The 20,393-nt window shown below is 37.3% G+C and overlaps 2 pseudogenes; one reads left to right on the top strand and one right to left on the bottom strand.

The window, feature by feature from the left end:
* Positions 1 to 12,950: 12,950 nt before the first annotated feature.
* Positions 12,951 to 13,069, bottom strand: LOC120586542 (uncharacterized; annotated as a pseudogene).
* A 2,182-nt stretch (positions 13,070 to 15,251) lies between these two features.
* LOC120586531 (olfactory receptor 7D2-like) lies at positions 15,252 to 16,189 on the top strand (annotated as a pseudogene).
* Positions 16,190 to 20,393: the final 4,204 nt, after the last annotated feature.

Below are 20,393 nucleotides of genomic sequence, written 5' to 3' on the forward strand. Positions count from 1 at the left end.
TAAAAACCTTGTATCTTGGCATTTCGGGGCTGCTCCTTTGTACAGGACAGCCACCGGCTCATAAACAGCCTTTCAGAGCATACTTGGGTTGGTCTATTCTACACAGGCCACTACAATATCAGGTACCAAGAGCAGTCAAATTAATAGAAGGAAAAAGTAGAATGGAGTTTGCTGGGGGCTGGGAGAATAGAGGAATGGGGACTTAGTGTTTAACATGTGCAGAGTTTCAGTTGGGGCAGATGGAAAAGTTCCTGAGACAGATGGTGATGGTTAACCAGCCACGTAAATGTACTTAATGCCAAGTGTACAAAATTGTACATTTAAAAATTGTTTAAATGGTACATTTTATGATATATAAATTTAACCACAAGAAAAAATATTACATAGCGTGCAATAATGGAGAAATTTGAGATTTATTTCAGATAATGTTTTTAATATCATTGTAAGATAATAGAGAATGATTGGGTTTTTTTTAGATAGAACATTTAATATTATTCTTCAACAATCTAGAGCAGGTTTGTCAACCTTCACAATATTGACACTTTTTGGTCCATATAATTTGTCGCAGGGAACTGTGCTATGTACTGTAAGATGTTTAACAGATCCCTGTCTTCTGCCCACTGGAAGCCAACACCGAGTTGTGATAACCAGAAATTTCTTCAGACATTGCTAATTGCCCTACGAGGGGATAAAATCAACCTGATTGAGAACTCTTGGAGTAAAATAATTCCAGAGTTGGTGGTGTTAGCTTCAAAGAGAAGGAGAAACAGAAGGAGAAACAACACTCAAGGAGGATAAAACATCAGTTTAATCTTGGAAAGGTTGAGTTGAAGGGCCTGTAGAACACCCTGATGGTGCTATTATCTCAAGTCAAATATATTGGTGTGGCATTCATTGGTCTGCACTGGTGGTAGCATAAATAAAGGAATTGTACAGAAAGAGGGAGAAGTTCCTGTTGAGAGAGTTGGGAGTTAGAAAGACAAGCTGATGCTTGGCTGAATCCTACCCATGATCCTTCAGTTCTCAGTTATAGTTTCCCCGCAGCCTGTATGTGCTCTCATTGGACATGATACCATCCATCATGTTAAGCACCTATAAAGGAAAAGGGCTCTGTGATAAATCAGTGACCAAGAGTAACCTTACAGACTGATCGGATCATAAATTCCTAACTAGGCAGTTCGTGGCGGGTAGTCACAGCCTAGGCCTATAACTTCTTTAGGAAGAGGTTTATCTTTGCTTTAAGTGAGCCCTGTTCATTTTTTCTTCTTCACTTAGGTTAACACATCAGAAGAATCTTTTTTCCAGCACCTCAGAGGTATAACCACCCCGAAGAGAGCATATAACCTTGTTAATTATCCTGTAATCCAATCATAGAAAATTCACCCACCCTGCTTTCTTCCACCTTCATAAAATCTTCCTTACATTTCCTCCTGAACTGCAAGTGTAGAAAAGGAACTGCAAAACCGTCATTCCTCTGGAGAACTTTCGAGACCTCATTTCCCAGCAATTGTTGTCAGTTTGGCTCAAAGAAACTCTGAATTTAAGTATTTTTTTATTAGTTTCAAGTATGCGGTATGTTGGTTGGACATTTATATAGTTTATGAAATGATCTCCCTGATTGCTCTACCTTCCCTCTGGCTCTATACCCAGCCATTACCTTACTGCTGTCTGCATTCCCTATGCCATGCTCCCCATCGCTGTGACCCTCTATCAACTACTAATTTGTACTTTGACTCGAATAAACTCTTACAAAAATTCTTTACAGATTTAAAAGTTCTTACACCAACAAGCATTGTAATTAATTATTTGTATAATGTAATTATTTAGTTGTAATTGATTATGTAATTAAATAATTGTAATTAAGTAATTATTACATAATTATTTTTAAATGACTGCTTCTTAATGCCCCACACTGGAACTTCCAATCTCATCTCTTTCTAACATTTGATGGAGCTACACATGCATTTATCTTTCTATTATTCTGTATATTCCAATGTCTGCAATGTTATCATGTCCAGTATCATGGGAACATTCCATATTCCCATTTCTTCTAGTGAAAATGAAACTCACTCCTAGACCCACATTCCCCTTTCAGTGTTGCTCCAAACTTTTGGAGATCTGGTCTGTAGCTGTTACTTCAGTTTCCACACTGCTCATTCTGTCTTCAGCGAACTCATCTGGAGTCATTCTACCTCCATCACAATTACTCTCCCTGAGGGCTGCAGTGACCTCATGTGCCCGATAAATTCTAAGGGATATTTCTATTCAAAATGCTTGCTTTTTCAGTAGTAGTGGCATTCTCTTTCTTGATATAGAGACTATTTTCAGGCATTTCATTTTTTTTTACAATGGGATTCTGAGGGTCCTCACTCTTGGGTTCTTTGCAACAATAACACATTCCTCAGGGACTTAAACTCCTAGCTTTGAAATTAAACCTCATGAAGGTGAAGCAAGAATAGGGCACTTATTCTTAAGAAGCCCTAGGAGACATCTTTGAAGGAAAATAAAGGAACGTCTTTAATCTCCAGGAGAATTATTTTGTTGATGGCACGTGCTTACAGGTACAAGATAAAGAAGAAATAATGGGAAGAAATAAAAATTTCCATCTCCACAGCTATCTTCAGGGAAACGAATGACAGAAAGTTTTGCTTCTATTATTCTCCTTCTACCCTGAGGGAGCTTAATTGTTTAAAGAGAAAAATGTCAGTAGTACAATTTATTTTATGAAGTCGTCTGAGAATTCAGTCCCCAAGGTACTGGAAAGTTTAAATGACCTTCCAGTGTCCCCAGTTCAATCTCTCTTGGGCCTCCCATAGGTATAGGTTATGAATTCCCTGCGTGGAGAATCTCTCTGTACTTTCTGGGGAAAAGTCACTATAGGAGAAAGAGCCAGGGCAACCAGGAGTTTCCATGATGTCATGTGAAAGAGCCAGTGTATCCTGGTAAAGGCTAGGTGCGGGTAGAGGAGAGGAGGTATAAACAGTAGTGGAGAAACGTTATTAAGCAAGAGACCGTAGGACACAAACAAGAAGCTTTTCTCAAAGCACTGTCTCCAGTCCTGCAGCATCACATCACCTGTGAGCTTGTTAAGCATGCAGGTTCTTAACCTTTATGTCAGATCCACTAAACTCTGGGGCCAGGCCCAGCCATCTGTGTGTAATAAGCCATTCAGGTGAATCTTATGCATGGCTAAAATTTTTAAACTGCCACATACATATGGCAGTTGAAATGGATGATGAAGGACCCTCACAAGGCTGCATGTGCTGGGATTTGGGGCTCTCAACCTCCAAAGTCTTATCTACAAATAATAATACATTTGTTTTTTACTTTACAATGCTTATGTCCCCTTTATTTTTTCATGTTTGCATCTGTTCCAATGATCAGAATGATACTAAATCTTTATGGTTCATAGAGCAATTCTAAAATGTTCATTAACTGTTATTTCTTAATGCTTTCATGAATACCACAACACTGAAAGGTTTCAGGGAATGTTCTGGGTGCAGCAACCTCTGTTATCCAGGTTGTTGAGGTCTTCGCTACAATAAGGTTAGTTAGCACAATCATCCTCTCATTATTACATTTTTTTTTTTTTGTGGCGAGAACACTGAAGATACAGTTTCTTAGCAACTTTCAAGTATACAGTACAGTACGGAATTATTAACTATTGTCACCATGCTATACATTAGATACCCAGAACTTATTCGTCTTAATAAGTTTATGCCCTTCAGCAATATTCCCTAAGTTCCCTGCCCCCCAGCCCCTGGTAACCACCATTCTACTGTCTGTTTCTATGCGTATTGTAAGGTTCCATTCATAAAAAAGATCAGACAATATTTGTCTTTCTCTGACTTGTTTCATTTAGCATAATGCCTTCAAGGTCCGTCCGTGTTGCTGCAAATGACAGAATTTTGTTTTTTCTTATGGTTGAATAATATTGAACAGTTGAAATTATAGAACTGGCTCACTACAGTATTTTATTTTAGCATGTTTTCTAAACCAACGTTGTACTTTTTTCCTATATTATTAATTCTTTCCTAATTCCTTGCTCATTTACAAAAATTTACAATTTCTAAGAGGAAAAAAAGTCTGATTTCCTTGATATGTTCACATTTTAACTTAGATATAATTATGTATGCATGAATGACATTGATGATTAAATGAGATTGTTATACACAACTTTTAAAAACTTCTTCTGTTTGTATTTACTTACTATTTTTTTCTAAAATGTATCTTGCTAGGCCTTTATGTTTCAATAGCTGTTAGTTTTTAAATGGCCACATAATTCAATTGATTAATATATTGACTCTGGTTTTTAATTAATTGATTTCTATTTTACCTCGATTATTTTTTTTATGTTTCTAACATTAGACATAACTTTTTACAGATTAAATATTTTTCTGGTGATTAAAAGTATTCATTTCTGACAATTAGGAAGGAAACGAAACCTGTTTAGAATAAAAGTAAAAATCCGTTAGTCTTAATCATTCTATTAAAAAATAACCATCATTATTAATTTATCTCTTTTCTTCCAATGTTTTTCCTGTATATATAGTTAATAAAATCTTTATATCCTGAAGTTTTATATTAGTTATATTCCAACAGTAGAGTAAGAGTGTGTATTTATTCTTTTATGGCCAGAAAGGGAGATATTATGTTTCAATTTCTTACTGATTTCATATATGGAAATTGCATCTTTTTATATTTTGTTTAAACCTCTTTGATTATTAGTCAGTCTGAACATTTTCCCTATGTTTTTTATGAACTAGATGTTTATAAACATTGCCCAGTTTAATATTGATATTTTCAACATTAGTTATTAGAGACCTTAGCACCTTTACTTATATAAAAATGTAAACAATTTTTGAATCTCAAACTTGCCTTTTTATTATGATGCTTTGACACATGAGCATTTTGTACTTTTTACAGTTCAATCTATCAATCATCTTGGAAATTAATTTCATTAATTTTAAATAATTAATTTTCAATTTATTGAAAATGTTCAATTGATTTTATTTTTCAATTGTATTTGGCAGACAACATTATGTTAGTTTTGGGTGTACAACATAGTGATTAGACACAAAGTGATCACCCCAATAATTCTAGTACCCCTCTGACACTATACATAGTTATTGCAATATTATTGATTATATTCCTTATACTATATATCTCCGTGACTATTTTGTAACTACCAATTTGTACTTTTTAATCTCTTCTTCCTTTTTCACCAGGCTCCCTCTATCTCCCTCCCAACTGATAACCCTCAAAATCTTCTCTGTGTCTATAAGTTTGTTTTTCTTTTGTTGTTTTGTTGTTGTTTATTTTGTTCTTTAGATTTCACAGGAACGTGAAGTTATATAGCATTTGAAGTTATATATAGCTTAGTCCACTCAGCATAATACTTTCTAGGACTATGAAATATTTTTCCATCCCTTTACTTTCCATCTGTGTATGTCTTTTATTTTAAAATAAGTCTCTCATAGTCAGCATATGTAAGGGAAGTCTTGTTTTCTTATCTATTCAGCCACCGTATCTTTTGATTGGAGCATTTCATTCTTTTTCATTTGAAGTACTTGTTGATAGATACATAGTTACTGCCATTCTTTATTCATAGTTTCGATATATTTTTCTTCTTTTTTTTAATTTAAAAATTTTTTCATTTAGTTTGAAGTATACAGTACATTGGTTAGACATCTACATAGTTCATAGAACAATTCCTCCAATTGCACCCTCCCTCCCCCGACCCTCCACTTAACCAATGGACTAATGCTAACTGCATTCTGTATGCCGTGCACCCCATCCCGGTGACCATCCATCAGCTAATAATTTGTACTTCTTTTGTCCTTCACCCCATTTTCCCAGATCCCAAACACCTTACACTCTGTCCGACACCAAATCGTCCACTATATTTGTGAGATGTTTTTCATTAGTTTGTTCTTTTTATTCCTTAGATTCCTCATATAAGTGAAGTCATATAGTCTTTATCTCTCTCTGTCTGACTTAAACACTTTCTAGGTTCCTCAAAACAGTATCTTTTTACATCCCCTTCCTTTTCATATGTAGGAGTCTTGTTTTCTTATCCTTTCAGCCACTCTATCTTTTGGTTGGTGCACTTAATTCTTTTCCATTTAAGGTTCTTATGGATAGGAATGTAGTTGTTACCATTCTTTATTCCTGTTTTTGATACATGTTTTTTCTTCTTAAAGAAGTCCCTCCAACATTTCCTGTAATACTGGCTTTGCGGTGATAAACTCCTTTAGCTTATTTTTGTCTGAGAAGTTCTTTCTTTATCTGTCTTTCAATTCTAAATGATAGCTTTGCTGGAGAAATTATTCTTGGTTGTAGATCCCTGGTCTTCATCAAGTCGCCTATTTTGTGCCCAGCCCCTCTGTCTTGGATAGTTTCTTTTGAGAAACCAGCTGCCAGTCTTATGGATGTTCCCTTGTAGGTTACTATCTGTTTTTCTCTTGCTGCTTTTAACATTCATTCTTTGTAGTTAACTTTTGGCATTTTAATTAAACTGTGTCTTGCTGAGGGCCTCTTTAGATCCCAGAGTTTGGGAATTCTCTGAGCTTCCTGGGATTTTATGTCCATTTCCTTCACCAGGTTAGGCATGTTTTCCATCCTTATTTCTTCAAACAGCTGTTCAACATTTTGATTTTCTTCAGATATGCTGATCAGACAGATATTTGGACCCTTAATAATGTCTCATATGCTCCTTAAATTATTTTTATAGTCTTGGCATCTTGTCTCTAGCCATTCCGATTGAGTGTCCTTGACTTTCTCGTCCTCCAGAGAGTTCATTTCATCTTTTCTTTATTCAAGTTTTAAAATTCCGTTTAATATATTTCTGATCTCAAATAATGTGTTCTTCATTTCAGACTGGTTCCCTTTGATAATTTCCACTTCCATTTCTATGTTTTTTATCTCTGTGTTGAAGTTCTCACTGAATTTATTTACACTTCCTAAAAGTTCATTGAGCATCTTTATAACCAGTGTTTTGAACTCTGCATCTGTTAGATTACTTGGATCTCTTTTCTGTTCTCTCATTTGGTTTCTGCTTCTTTGTCTTCCCTTTTGGCTGCCTTTCAATGTCTGTTTCTATGAACTAAATAAAATTCCTAAGTTGCTCGGTCTTATTAGTGTGGATTTGTGTGGTTGGTGTCCAGTGGCACAGGCCTGAGAGGGATTCAGCAGCAAGCCAAATTTAGTCCCAGACTCTGCCCCTCCGGGGCCACCTGTTAACATTCATGATACAATCCACAGATGTTGTGCTTATAGTTGCCTCAAAAGGCCCCAATGGTAAAGGATGCCAGCTGGCTCTAGCGTGAGTCTAGGTGATGCTCAGCAAGAAGCAGCAGATTCGCTGAGGGTATACCTGGATGGGGCTTGGGCTGGGCTGGTAGTATGGGGAGGTGGGGTTTCAGGGAATGTTCTGGGAGGAGCGACATCTGTTATCCAGGTTGTTGAGGTCTTCGCTATGGCGGTGCTGTATTCACTCACTGGGAGAGAGGAGGACGCAACAAGGAACACAATACTGCTGGCATTTCTGTACAGAGCAATCTCTCCTCGGCCCTGCGACAATGTCTCCTTGTAAGTTTCTGGTGCCCCCTGCATGCATCCAAACTGGCACTGGTGCTCAGAGCGAGCAGGTCCGTCACCGGGAAAATCCACTTGCACATATGGCTCCTTTAAGAGGCATCTACTGCTGCCACTGCCTTGGTCCTACTCAGCTGCTCAGGCACGGCAGCCCCGTGTCCTCACCCTGTCCTACCTTCTGCCATTGCAGAATGCTTTCTTGCATTTCTCCCTAGTTGTTTGGCTTCTTCTTCTAGATCTCAGGGGATTTTTCCTTAGTGCTTGTTCCTTGTTTCTCTCACAACTTTGATTTGGTCACCAGAGGGAAGAATCAGAGCCTCTATCATCTACGCCATTTTTTTTTCCTCCTCCAAAAGATTAGTGTTCTTGATTATAGACTCTTCCAAATGAAAATGACTGCATTTTTGACTTTTTGGAATAAAATTTTAAAAGTTTATGAAGTTGATATCTAGAGTGGAGAACCAACACTTTCATTACTAATGTTACTTGTGACTTCTGATTAATACAGAAGCTGTTTGCTCTAGGATTTCATTTTTCTAATGGCTGAGTAATATTCCATTATATATATGAACCATAACTTCTTTATCAATCATATGTTGATGGACATTTAGGTTGCTTCCATATCTTGGCTATGTTAATTGTGCTGCCATTAACATAGGGGTACACATATCTTTACGAATTATTGTTTTGGTTTTCTTTGGATAAATACCCAGAAGTGCAATTGGTGGGTCAAAAGATCTACTCAGTTTTAATTTTTTTGAGGAACCTCCAGACTGTTTCCATAGTGGCTGTACCAACATGCAATCCCACCAACAGTGTATGAGGGTTCCCTTTTCTCCGTATCATTGCCAACATTTGTTGGTTTTTGATGTATTGATGATAGCCATTCTGAGAGGTGTGAGGTGATATCTCATTGTGGTATTAATTTGCATTGCTCTGATGATTAGTGACCGTGAGCATCTTTTTGTATGTCTATTTTTGAATCTTGGCATAATAGAGTTGTTGTTCCCTAAGTCTATCTACTAAAAGGGATGAAGAAATTGCCTATGTAATATTCAAAGTCTTGTATTTATAGTTGCAACGACTGTTGAATTATACCTCAATGTTGGATTATCACTGAGGTTTAAAGCGATATACATGTGATAGAAAGCTGTTCATTTAATGATATTATACTTGGCAATGAGAAATTGCTTTTAATTACTCGCCTTGTATGAATATATCCAATTTTGATTTTACTGCTCTAATTCAATCAGCTAATGAAAGAATGATACATTTCACTTAGAACTAAGAATAAATATTTTATAAAATAAATAATTCATTGATTTAAAAATGTATTGCAGAACTCAGGTTTTTGTGGTAAATCATAGACTATATCTTTAATATTCTACAATCTACTAGAGCATTTCGTTTTGCCATTTAAATATTTTCTCATGTCTGAAATGAAAAAAAAAATCTTATAGTACTTCCTCTCATTTTTTCTCTTCACAACCAAAGTTTTCGATAGTGTTCTACACTTATGAGGTCAATTTCCTCACTGCTAAGTCATTCCTATGCCCACTATAAATACACTGCTTCCATCTCTCTATCATAATTCATCTACTGTTTTCTATGTCTCTAAATCCAAGACTTATTATTCAGCCTGTATTATATTTGACCCACGTACTATCATTTTACGTGGTTGACTCTCCCTATCTTGAATCTTGACTTTATCTTTACAGTGTGTTCAGCACCACATTGCCTATCCACTTCTGACACTGTCACAAGGGATTCACTGAGACAGATGCATTTCAATTTCTTCTGTGTTACTTTGAGAATCTAAGTGCTATGGCTATAGGGAAATGGGTTTTTGGAGCACAGACACATTCATGAGGGGGAATTTCTTTTTCTCAAAGCCAAATCAATAGTGATGAAAACTCTTCCAAGAAGGAAGTGTCCATGGGGAGCAGAGAGATCCGTCTGGCTCCAAAGCTGCCTACCTGGAAACAGAATTAGCAAACATATACAGTTATGCAATTAGCTCCTTTCCTCAAAGGAGCTGAATGACTTCAAGCATAGAACATCAGGGGAACAATTTGTTTAATGAGAAATGATGATAAATTATTCCACTGGGGCTTGAGAAACCATAATACTTCTCTAGCATCCCTGCCCATAGTTCAGTGACACCTGACCAGGAGGAGACTACACCTATGACTCTCACAGACATGGCTTTGTGACAAGTTTTATCTCCCCACCATTCCCTGGGAAAGTCTGTCTTCAGCATCCAACACTCAGAGGAGAAAGAGGTTGTGCAAACATTCCTTTAAGCAATGCCAGTGGAGTGACTCGCAGTCCTACTGAGTACTGTGTATGAAACAAAAGATTAAAAAGGTGGTGAGGGAAAGAGGTAATGCAGTTGATAATGTTTCATAACAATTTATTTTTTTAATCTCTAGAATTTATTTCTCTGGTTATTTATGTCTTCTTAGATTCCATTGCAGTGGTTTTCTGTCGCTGCCAGCTCTGATAGAATCTAGTATCATTCTAGAACTAGTATCTTGCTCAATGTCAGTAGGAATTGGCACTCCCTCATATGTGAAGTTTCCAACACATCTGCTAATAGCTTCCTTGTCCTTCTTGACTATAGTAGTTCTCAAGGTGTGGTTCCTGGAGCAGCAGCATCAGCACCCCTGAGGAGCTTGATGGAAATGCAGATTCTCAGTCCCCACTCAAGACTTGCTGACAGAAACTCTAGCAATAGGACTCAACAAGGGTATTATCAAGCCCTCCAGGTGATTCTGATGCATGCTATAATGGAGAACCTCTGCTCCAGCAAAGTACCTACCTCTCCACACGGCGTGATCATCAGTTGGTTTCTATGAGGTTATATATACTCTTCAATTTAACAAATATGTACCAACGCCCACTATGTGCCGGGTGTTATCGGTGATGGCATTGCAATGGCGAATGGACCGTTTTTCCTCTTACCTTTCGTAATGATTGTTTGCAAAGACATAAAAAACTGATTAATTCTAATTGTGTTTAAATGGACTTTTTTCAGTGTTGCAAGCAGGTAATCAATTGGTAGCTGATAGTGACCAATTTTGTTCTTGGCTTTTGAGCATTATTACCTCATTTAATTTTCTTGTCTTATGGCATTTATTAGGAATTATTAGAAACAATGTTAAATAATTATAACAACAGGAATAATTTCCCCTTTTTATTTCTTGTGAGTTGGTTTTGCTTTTTAGGGATTAATGATGGATTTGGATCAACACTATGTTCAACCTAGCTATTTTTATTACATGTGGGCAGTATCCTTCTATTCTCTGTGACTGAAAATTTACTCTGTTCCCTTCCCATCAATGACTGTTAAATTTTATTACTTGTGTTTATGTTAAAACTATTATTATTTTCTGCATTGCAAATACTTTGTTATCTGACTTTCTAATATTAAATATTTTTATACATTTCAAGTGAACATGAATTCATAAGGAAGTATGTTATTTATCATCTTCTCCTTTTTCCGTTGCTGCATCTATAGTCAATGTAGGATTAACTTGTACATTTCTTGTTTGCGTTATATATGATTATTTTTTGTTTCAACTTTCATTCAATTTTCCATGCATTTTGAGAACAAAACGCTGAGAATACCAGGACAACTAAATTTTATAACATGTGGTCGGAACTTGTGTATTTTATTATTCAGTTGTGAAAGGAACAGATTTTAATCAAATAATTTCATAAGTAAATGCAGAATCAGAAGTGTAACTCAAGTAATGAAGAAAAATGCAGTGAGTTATTCAAGCACAGGCTAAGGGGACTGAACAGAGTGGGCAGGGAGAGTTCAGGAAGGCTTCTTTGAGGAAGTGATGTTCTATCTGAGATATAATAACAGGAGTTATCACAGGAGAAAAGGGCATGGAGGAGCAGCACAGCAGGGGATGGGGGCAGTCCTTGCTGCACAGGCATGGCTGGGGGAAGACATAGCATTTTAGGATTCCTAAGAAGGCAAAAGTTTTGGAACTTAGAGAGTAAAAAGCCGGTGTTGTTCTTAATAAGACTGGGAGGTGGGAAGAAACCAACGTGTCTGGCAAATCTGGAAAGGATGTTAAAAGAAAGAAATCTCACAGACCAGTTTCCATAATGGACACTGAGGCAAAAATCCTCAGAGCATATATGTGGTTGCTTCTGCCTGGGCTTTATGGTATAATTCATATAGGACCACTTTTGACTAAATTCCTCTTGCTGAGGTTTCTAGGCCAATGTGGGCTCTAAATCTGTGAGTTGTCACCTCAGCTGCAGTGTTTTTTAAAGTCTGACTCTCTGACAACATCTTGTAGATGGATTTTCTTCTTTTTTTCTTCCTTGTGCTAGTGGGCTTTGTGTGAAACTGCTTTTTATCTTTTAATTTTGACATCACATCAGATTTAAAGAAAAATTGATTACTGGATGCCCAAATGTTAACATTTTACCATGTTTACTTTTTTCTTTATGTGGTTTTCTCTCCTTTCCTGTGTGTGTTGTCAGAACCATTTGAGAGTAAGTTGCATTGTAGATATGGTACCTCTTTACCTCTCAATCATCAGTATTCACTAAAAACAAGGACATTTTCCCCATATACCAAAATACAATAGTCAGAATCAGGACACTACCATTGATATAATACTATTATCAAATGTATAGAACTCATCCCTATTTTTAAAAGTAATAATAACTTTTTTTTTCAGTTATAGTTGGCATAGAATACTGTATTAGTTTCATGTGTACACCGTAGTGATCAGTCATCTATGTGACTCATAAAGTGATCACCCCAACAACTCTAGGGACCCTCTAACACCAATGTTATCGAATGTATTCCTTCTATCTCCACGATAATTTTCAACTACCAACTTCTACTTCTTGATTCCTTCCCCCTTTTCTCCAGTCCCCCCAACTCCCTTTCATTTGGTAACCCTCAAAATGTTCTCTTTATCTGTGAGTTTGTTTCTGTTTGTTTGGTCTTTAGATTCCACACATACATGCAATCATATGACATTTGTCTTCTTCTATCTGACTTAGTTCATTCAGCACAATACCATCTAGGTCGATCATGAAATATCTTTTTCCATTTCCTTTTTTTAGTTGGTGTGTGTGTTTTAATCTGAAGTGAGTCTCTTGTAGGCAGCCTATGTAAAGGTCTTGTTTTCTTATCCTTTCAGCCCCCCTATCTTTCGATTATTTCTCATTTGAAGTGCTCATTGATAGATATGTAGTTATTGCCATTCTTTCTTTATATATATTTTTTATAGGTGAGGCAGCCCTTGGTTGACCTCGCAGATTGCAAAGACATTGTCAGCTTACAATCCCCCTTATTTTTGAATTTTTAAATGTTTTTACGCCCATAGCATCTGGTCTTCCTAGGTGTTCCCCTATCCAAGTACTAACCAGGCCCGACCCTGCTTAGCTTCTGAGATCAGATGGGACCGGGCTTATTCAGGGCGGCGTGGCCATGGAATCTTTATTTTTATTTTTGATACATGCTTTTTTCTTTTTCTTAAAGAAGTTCCTCTAACATTTTCTATAATGGTGGTGATGAACACCTTCAACTTATTTTTGTCTAGGAAGCTCTTAATCTGTCTTTCTATTCTAAATGATAACTTTGCTGGATAAAGTAATCTTGGTTGTGAATCCCGGGTTTTCATCACTTTAAATATTTTGTGCCAAGCCCACCTGGCCTGAAAAGATTCTGTTTAGAAAACTTGGCTGATATTCTTATGGGAGCTCCCATGTAGGTAACTAATTGCCTTTCTCTTGCTGCTTTTAAGATTCTCTCTTTGTCTTTAAGCTTTTCCATTTTAATTATGAGGTGTCTTGGTGTGGGCCTCTTTGGGTTCATCTTGTTTGGAACTCTGAACTTCCTGGGCTTGTACATCTATTTCCTTCACCAGGTTAAGGCAGTTTTCTGTCATCATTTCTTCAAATAGGTTTTCATTTTCTTGCTCTCTCTCTTCTCCTTCCAGTAGCCCTATGATGCGAATATTGTTATGCTTGATGTTGTCCCATAGGCTTCTTAAACTATCCTCATTTGTTTGGATATTTTTCCTTCTTGTGACTATTCTGATTGGATTTCCTCTGCTACTCCTATCCTCTATGTTGCTGATTCGATCCTCCATTTCACCCAATCTGTTGATTCCCTCTAATGTACTCTTCATCACAGATATTGTATTCTTTGTTTCTAACTGGATCCCTATGTTTTCCATCTCCATTTAATAGATTTTACATCTTTATTAAAGATTTTTAGGAAAGTTTAGAGCAGGAGCCAAGAGCCATTTGTATGGAATAAATCACTGGAAGCAGCTTGTGTGGGACCACAAGTTGAGAAAGCTGGAATCTCAGGAAATTCCCTAGGCAGAAAGACCTGTATTATCCAGGTTGATGGCAAGTACATGTGCAGGCTGGGAGCAGGAAGGGCCCAGTAAAGGAACAAGGGCTTCTGCCTGCACCTCTATCCTGTAGCCTGCCACTCCTCCAGTCTTCACCCTGTAGCCCAACAGTTTAGTCCCTCCCAGTATGTGCCTGGTGCTCATCAAGCAGCTCACCCAGCACTGGAGCTCAGAAAAAGTGGCTCCATCAGTGTGTAAGGCCAGACGTGGGCTTCTTAAGAGGAAGGTCTCCACAGCCCACAGTCCTCTGTATCACTCAGTCTCCATTTTTTCACAGCCAGAGGTTGTAGAAACTTCTCTTCTTGGCACTGGAACCGTGAGCTGGGCAGCCCAGTGTGTGGCTGGGATCCCTTTCTCCTAAGATGGGGTTGGTGGCTCTTCAGCCAAGATAACCCTCCCTATTCTTGATTGCCACACATGGTTGTGAGATCAGGCCATTTTGTGTCTCTGCCCCTCCTATCAGATTGAGAAGACCTGTCATTTGAGGTGACCTAGTTGTAGAGATTTGTTCAGCCAATCCTCTGGTGATTCCATGTACTGGCGTCTCTAGTTTTGCTATAATTTTGGTGTGGTCACTAGAGGAGGTGCGTACAGCCTTTATCTTCTACACCACCTTAAATCGAGTTACCTTATTCCTATTTTGACAATCAACCTAACAATATTATCTATAGGTATAGCAAAAGAAAATTTAAGATCATCCATTGTGTTTGGTTGACATATGTCTTCAGGCTCCTTTAATCCAGAATAGTTCTTAGACTTTCTTTGAATTTGATGACATTGACATTTTTGAAGGGCACATGTAAAATATTTTGTAGAATGTTCCTTGGTTTGGGTTTGTCTGATGTTCCACAGTCTTTAGACAGCGGTCCTGTATTTTTGGCAGGAATTCCATGGAAGTGACATTGTACCAGTAACTATGTATTATTAGTCTTATTTTGATGCACCATGACCATCCGAATGGTTGTTATTAAATGGATGCTTAAGGTACGTGATCAGGAATTCTAGGATCCATTCTGTGGGGTCCATTTTGGTGTTATCATCACAAAATGGATACTTAAGATAGGTGTTTGGTTGGAGAGACTCCATTTTGTAGGATTCTATATATGAGTGAATGGAGACTCAACTCAGACAAAATGGCTAACTTTATAAATAACTTGCATGAATGTCATAGATGACATTTATAATATGTGGAGGGTGCTACTTTGTGCTAATTTATGTTTTTCTTATCTCTTCCTTCATAGATATATCAACTACATGGAAGCAGGAAGCAAAACAGGAATTTTAGAGTTTCTCCTCCTTGGGTTCTCTGAGGATCCAGAACTACAGCCCTTCATATTTGGGCTGTTCCTGTCCATGTACCTGATCACTGTGCTTGGAAACCTGCTCATCATGCTGGTCATCAGCTCTGACTCCCACCTCCACACACCCATGTACTTCTTCCTCTTCAACCTGTCCTTTGTTGAGATCTGTTTCAGCGCTACTATAGTGCCTAAGATGCTTGTGATATCCATACAGAGAACAAAGCCATCTCTTACATGAACTGCCTCACTCAGGTATATTTTTCCATGTTTTTATCCTATTCTGGACACACTACTTCTGATCGCGATGGCCTATGACCGGTTTGTGGCCATCTGTCAACCCCTGCACTACATTGTCATCATGAACCCACACCTCTGTGGCTTACTAGTTTTATTACTTGTTTCTTTGGTATTATGACATCCCTCCTCCATGTCTCTCTGATGATGCACTTGAACTTCTGTAAAGATCTTGAAATTTCATATTTCTTTTGTGAACTGAAACATATGCTCAAGTTATCCTGCTCTGATACCTTTCTAAACAGCACATTGATATATTTTATGACTGGTGTGCTGGGTGTTTTCCTCCTCTGGGGGATCCTTTTCTCCTATTCAAGAATTGTTTCATCCATAAAGAAGATGTCCTCATCTGAGGGGAAGCCAAAAGCTTTTTCCACCTATAGGTCTCACCTCTCAGTTATTTCTTTATTTTATGGGACAGGTGTTGGGGTCTACTTCACTTCTGCAGTGACTCACTCTTCTGAGAATGTCTCAGAGGCCTCAGTGATGTACACTGTGGTTACCCCCAAGCTGAACCCTTTCATCTACAGTCTGAGGAACAAGGATATGAAGAGGGCCCTGAGAAGGCTTTTCAGCAGAGCTGCATCTTATCTGTGATGGATCCATTGGCTCTGGGACTGAGAAATATTTTGCGTGCCAGTGGCTAAACCTATTCTGAAGTTCTTACTCTTGAATCTCTCAAACTATCTTGTTCTTTCAGCCAGTCCTAAAGGATCTATGACTTTACCCTCTCTTGATACATAACACATATTTAAACAAGTAATGTCCCGGTATTTTCTTTGTTGACCTTTCTACCCTATCTGCTGTCCAAAAATTTTGTCCTTTGTCTTCTTTCTTACCTCTACACTAATGAATTCTAAATTTAGATTTGAAGTATTTCCTATATCTTTGTTATCGCAAGTGTTGGCCTAGAATGTGTAAATTATTGATTTTTACCTTGATTTATTTCTATGTGTTTGATAGTGGATTCGTATTGTTTGTGTAAGTGTGTGTGTGTGTGACCAACAGTGTTTATTTCTTTTTAGTGAATAAAGTACGATTGAAAAATATCAAAATATAATGGATGTTTTAGTGCATATTGTATGGTAAGCATATATTAACTGTTCTCTATTATCTTATGTAATCTTCCCAATAGGAAAGATTACTCTCCCCATTTTAGAGGTGAGGAAATTGAGACTCTAAGAGAGCTAAAACAAAACAAAAGAAAAGAAAAACCTTCCTCAAACTTACAGAAGGAAGAGAACCAAGTGGTAAAAGCAGGATTCAAACTCAGAACTCTGACACTGAGTTTATATTTTTATCTAACAGTGTGCCCAGTTTTTCACATGGATTCCCATGTTGTTTACATTTCTATGGTAGATTTTCCTGCTGACTGACAATATTTCTGGTTATCCTTTCCTATTGCATACCCCAGAGAATTCCATTTCCTTTCTCTCTTGAAGGTAAATGTGGTAATACATTCTTATCTGTCCAATAAAATATGAGTGGCAGTGATGTTTCCCTTCTAAGCTAAAACAACTTAAGAGCTTGTACATTATTCTTTATACTCGCTGTTCCCTTAACATGACCATTGTCGAATAAAGCTATTAGAAGATCAAAATAGTGTAGAAAGCTGACTAGTACATGGAAGACCCCCCTGGATAGTTGCCCAAGTCTGTATTTAAATGATTTTTCAAATATACAATCCCATAAATTCTGTTAGGGCCATAATTCATAATCTCCTTCCAGTGTGACATGTGATATCTGTGATATAATGTGATAATCATGATCAGGATGACAGGAGAGGAGTATTTTCAGCACAAACAATTGCTACTTTATTTACCCAGAATACTATTCGTTTTTTCTTGGAAGGTCTTCTCCTATTTTTTCTTTGTAGTTTTCAGCACCTCTACATCTTTGTCCCTCTTCCATGTTCAACTTTAAGAGTTCAAATAGCCAAGTCTTAAGATTTTACATATCGCCCAGTGATGGTGATATATTCAGTGTTAGATATCAGATCACCTTATTAATAAAAAAATTAATATTCAGGTCACCTTATTAATAAAAAAATTAATATTCAAGAAATAATTTTCAAATGGCTTAGTGCTAGTACATCTAGCATATCTGTATATTTCTGTCTGCATATCTATCTATCTATCTATCTATCTACCTATCTATCATGTATCTACGTGTTTCATAAAATTTCCCAGGGCCAAGAGACCAGAGAAAGAGGCTGACAACTCTATCATTACATCAAGTGTTTATTATGGGAACTTGCATATGATGCTCACCTTGGGCAACAGCTATATGACGTGGATATCCTCCATGCCTTGTGACAGTTGCTGAGCCATTATATAGGGCAGGGCGAGATGGATGGAGTTCCTGGGGTGTGACCTGCCCCAGATAAGGGGGGAAAAACTTACATACTTTACTTGGGAAGGGCAATGGCCTATTCTGGAGCCAACACTCCTGGATCTGAGGGCATTTATGGGGAGCAATCTCTGTTCTGGCCTGAATCTCAATGGATCTAGATTGAGGGTCTGGTTGCGGTCATGTTATTGAATAGTTCTCTACCCTGTATAAATGATCTATCTATCCATTCATCCATCCGTACTAGATTTTAGCCTAAGGCACCAATGTGTTTCTGAGCTCTTTTCTCTCAGTGTCTTAGTGAATGAGGAGATTTCAGTGGAGTTTTGTGGAGAAGATGGAGATGAAGACAGGTATTTCTGAATAAGGGTGAGCCAGTGGACACAATGGAACATTTTCAGGGACTAAAGATGGCTCAATGATAAGAGAAGAATTACAAGGACATATATGGGTGAGAGAAGTGGAAATGGTAGAAGAGTAGAAAGTCTTCTGTTGGCACGTGTATTTAATATCATTTAATATAATAACAACTACCATAACTATATTGACTTTGTAACTATGCATAGTTAATAATATAGTCGATGTGAATATTTTTTATTTTTAAAAGTTCCTTAATTTATACTTTCATTTTTAATATTTATTGGCTGATGTTTTCATTAGATTAATTTTCTTAATTTTTTCAGTATTTTTAAGTGTTTGATGATAAAAAAGTAATATATAGTGATGTTAGAAAATTGGAAAATGCAAATAAGAGATATGGTAGGAAAGCCAAAGTATAACCACAACTTACATTTTGATATATTTACTAGTGGCCACCTATCTGTCCATGTGCACTTATATGTTTACATAAAAAATGTTATTTCCTGATTTGAACCTTCCAGGCTGTAATCGGATTAACAAGTGTTCTCCCATCAAAGATGAGTTGTTCCAAAGTCAGTTTCAGCTGCTTGCTGCTGGGAGCCAATAATTGTGAAAACGGGTTGGTGGCGGGAAACTAGGTTTATTCAAAATCCAGAATCCTGAGAAGATGATAGATTGCTGGCTAAAGACCATCTTCTTGTGGCAGTGCCCGCAGGGCTTATTATAGGAAGGGAGCTGAGTATAGGACAAGGCAGAAAATGTCAGCCACATCCTGGAGGGGAGCAAGAATGTCTCTGGGCCAGGTATCTTGTCTTCATAGCCTTGGTTTGTTTCTCAAGCCACCTGGAGAGGAGGTAAGTGGAACAAAGGAATTAGCAAGGAGTGGGTGAGGAGTTCCTCTTTTCAGGTGTGAGCCTGTTAAACTATCCTTCACTGCCTGCTCTGATAAGCAATCTGGAGCTGGTCCAGCAGAGATCTGGTTTGTCTCATTTATTAGTAGGGCCTTTTGCAGTCCATCTTCTGGCCCAGAAATGTCTGGGAATCAAGTCAGCTTCCTTTGAAGTCTGTTCCTGGGGTTCTCAAGCAAGCAAGCTCTTTATCTACAGGTTACACATTAGTTAAAAGACATTTTTATGTACATTAAAATGAGAATAAAATTGTAAGGTTAAAAAGGGGGAAAATAGTTACATCATAAAACTTCAATAAAACCAGGACAGTCATAGATAGAATTTTAAGGACAAAAATGGTTACAATGTTACATTATGAGGTTATAATCATAAAGCTACAATAATCACAGTTTACAGTTTGACAAATTTGATTATTGTTATATTTTTAAATACTTGTACTTTCAGAGATGACAAAGGGAATTTTGATTTTGTTTCCATTCACTGTTATTTTTAATGAAATTACACAATGTTTAATACTAGTCGAAGTATGGAAGACCACTAAAGTAGGCACAAGCCACAGTGCTGTGGATCAAATCCCCACTTTGTATCTTACTGGCTATGTGACTTTAGGCAAGGCATCTCACCTCCCTGGACCTCAAAACCCTCAGAGATGAAGGTCAGGATCACCCCAACAGTTAATCCATCTGGACTAGCTGATATATTATTCAAAGGTGAGGGGAATTGAGAGTGGATAGTAGAGGAAAAAGACACTGAGTATCCGTTCTGACCACGAGACCACCTACAGTGGCAGAAGCTCTAGTTCTTCCCACGGACCTACCTCTTTTTCATGTATCTCACTCATCCTCTCCTCTGAAAAAGATCCATTGAAACCACAGAAAAGCTTTGCCCCAAAATTATGCAAAATAGTTGATCCAAGTAAAGGCAAAACATATAAGATAAAATAAACATGCGAGATCATATCCTACTAAGAAGCTTCTGCACAGCAAAGGAAACCATCAACAAAATAAAAAGACCATCTACCAAATGGGAGAAAATATTTGTATATCATATATCTCCCAAGGGGTTAATATCTAAAATATATAAACAATTTATGTAATTCAATAGCAAAAAGATAAAAAAATCCGATTTAAAAATAGACGGAGGATCTGAACAGACACTTTTGCAAACAAGACATATATATACTG

The sequence above is a fragment of the Pteropus medius genome, unplaced genomic scaffold, assembly GCF_902729225.1.
Source record: "Pteropus medius unplaced genomic scaffold, Ma_sr-lr_union100, whole genome shotgun sequence".
Lineage (NCBI taxonomy): Eukaryota > Metazoa > Chordata > Mammalia > Chiroptera > Pteropodidae > Pteropus > Pteropus medius.